Raw genomic sequence first — 3,042 nt, forward strand, 5'->3', positions numbered from 1 at the left:
AGTGTCAAAAAAGTGAAAATGTGGAAATGACTCGGTCCTCCAAGGATGTTGTCAATCCAAGGAAAAGAGTCTTGGAAACCATTTTCAAGCACTCGAGATGACACCTAGTGACAAGAAACAGAACTCGGAAAAGAAAATTAAACAGAAAAAAATTTATCCGTAAAATATGAGAAAAAAGAAAAGGAGGAAAATTACCGGGTCATTACAAATTGCCCCCTTTTAGAGCACATCACTATGAAATTAAACTGCAAACTATTCAAATGCTTCCTGACTATCATGGACTTCCAAGTGAAGAACCTTACAAGCATTTGAATGAGTTTCTTGAAGTATGTTCCACCGTGAAATACACGGACATGCCGGAAGATGTTTTGAGATTAAAACTTTTTTCTTTCACCTTTAAAGATAAGGCAAAATATAGGTTCGACAATCTTAGGCCCTTTCCGATAACTTCTTGGGCGAAAATGCAACAAGAGTTCTTGAAAAAGTATTATCCGGTTTCAAAGACCAATGCTATGAGAACTTTCATTAGAGAATTTTCTCAAGGGGATGGGGAATCGCTTCATGAGGCATGGGAAAGTTTTAATGATTTGCTTAGGAAGTGTCCACATCGTGACATACCTAAGTGGCAATTAGTTTAATACTTCTTTGAAAGTTTGCCGGATAATCACAAAGGTATGGTTGATGCATCTATGGGTGGTTCTTATCTTGATAAGTATGAAAATGATGTATGGCGTCTTTATGAAAGCATGAGTGAGAACTCAGTGCATCGATCCTTGTCTTCCAAAAATGGTAGAAATTTAGGTGGAAGGAAGAATGTAAATTTGTATCAAGTTGACAATTTCAATGACATAGCTACCGAAGTCAAGTCTTTATCTTAAAGGTTTGATCAATTTTTGATCAACCAAAATTCGGTGAATCAAGTTTCTTCCTCCCCTAATCATGTTCATCATCCATCTAATGAATCATGCATGACTTGTTCTAGTGTCTTACATTCTACTTCCAATTGTCCCCATGGACATGTGCAAAGTGAGCACCATGAACAAGTCAATGCCACATTTGTTAACCAAGGTAATAATCTCTATGGCACATATTATAATCCCGGGTGGAGGAACCATCCAAACTTCTTTTGGAAAAGCCAAGGGGAAGGCTCAAACCCTCCTCAAGGTGGTTTTCAAGGAAAATATGTTCCGCCCCCAATACAATGCCAAGGTTCCCAAGGTTATAGATTATCTTTTCAATCACATGGAAATCAATTCTCAAACTCACATTTTCCTAATCAATCATCTTACTCTCAAGGAAATTTTAGGAGTCTCGCTTTTGAGGAAAAAGTATTGTCCGCTTTGGGTACTTTAGAGGTAAACACTCAATTGCTTCATTTCCATTCCCAATCCATTGCTAAGCTAGAAACCCAAGTTGGGTAAATAGCTAGTACTTTGAATGCTAGAGAAAAAGGGAAGATGCCTTAACATACCCTACCAAAGCAACAAACTGTTATGGAGACAAATTCCTTACCGGAAAGTCCCACAATTGAACATGTCAATGTGATGACAACCTTGAGAAGTGGAAAAATTGTTGACAATCAAGTAGGTGTTTCTAATGAAGAGAGTGAACTGGTGCAACCAAAAGTTGACACCCGTCCCGTTTCACATTCTATTCCCCCTGCATTACATGTGCATGAACCCTTTGTTAAAAAAGTGTTGAAAAATGATTTGAACAATGATTTGAAAAATTCTTGTGTTTAAGATATTATGAAAAAAGACTTTGAAAAGGTTTTTGAGCCAAAGGCTCCATTTTCGGATGCCTCGAAAGGATCCATTTCTCCTAAAAAGTAAAAGACCAAAGCAAATAAAATAATTGAAGTGTTTAGGCAAGTGAAAATTAATCTTCCCCTCTTGGATGCAATTAAACAAATTTCGGCTTATGCCAAATTCTTGAAAGATCTTTGCACCTAAAAGAGGAAGAACAAAAGCCAAGCACCAAAGAAAGTGGTCTTGACCTAGCAAGTAAGCTCCATTTTATAACACAACACTCTCCCAAAATTTAAGGACCCCGGTTCACCTGCTACTTCTTACATCATTGGTGACCATATCATTAATTGGGCTCTTCTAGATTTAGGAGCAAGTGTTAACCTTCTTCCATATTCAGTGTATGTTAAATTGGGCTTAGGAGATTTGAAACCAACGTCAGTAGTTTTGCAACTTGCCAACCGATTCATCAAAAAGCCCCAGGGTATTATTGAGGATGTCTTGATTAAGATTGATAAAAAAAATTTCCCGGCTAATTTCATTGTTATTGACATGGAACCGGTCCCAAACCCCAAGAATCAAATTCCTGTTATCCTTGGCCGTCCCTTCTTGGCAACCACCATGGCCAACATCAATTGTAAGACGGGGGTAATGAAAATTTTATTTGGGCACATGAAGGTGAAATTGAATATATTTAATCTAACCTCGAGTTCAATGGACAAGCATGAAGAAATGTGTGTTATGGAAAAGTGTCATGACAATGAATTTGAAAAAGTTGAGTCTTTGCTTGAAAGTGGAATTTCATAAGATCTATCTTCAAATTTGATTTTAATGAAAGTTATTTTGAAAACAAGTGTTGAAAAGGCATAGAAGCCCAAAAGTAGCATTGGCAAAGGACCATCAATCTCCTTTGAATCAAATCCAACAAGTTCTCTAGAGAACCATTTGTTGGGTGGGATTTAAAAGTCCATTCACCCCATCAAGGTGGGGATGCATAATATGATTTTTAATCCGGGCTAAAAGAGCCCAACATCTTACTAGAGACGTTAAAGACTAGTGCATTTCGTAGGGTTTGACAACCCTATTCCTCCCTCATTTTTGTTTTTATATGTTTTTGCGTCGTCTAGATATGAGTTGCATTGAAAAATCTGGCTTCAAAGCCATTTTCTGCATTTTGAGTACTGCTAGGGACATTTCGATCCATCAAATTCAAGTTCGATTGATCGAAGTCCCACTTTGATCGAACGAATCCCCTATGATGAGGACTCTTCAGTTTTTGTGATGGCCCTGGTTTTTA

The 3,042-nt window shown here is 37.5% G+C and overlaps 1 pseudogene; it reads right to left on the reverse strand.

The window, feature by feature from the left end:
• Positions 1-518: 518 nt before the first annotated feature.
• Positions 519-616, reverse strand: LOC132280518 (small nucleolar RNA R71; annotated as a pseudogene).
• Positions 617-3,042: the final 2,426 nt, after the last annotated feature.

The sequence above is a fragment of the Cornus florida genome, unplaced genomic scaffold (assembly GCF_030987335.1).
Source record: "Cornus florida cultivar Cherokee Brave unplaced genomic scaffold, ASM3098733v1 CherokeeBrave_3.0.0_Hap2_Chr10, whole genome shotgun sequence".
NCBI classification, from domain to species: Eukaryota; Viridiplantae; Streptophyta; class Magnoliopsida; order Cornales; family Cornaceae; genus Cornus; species Cornus florida.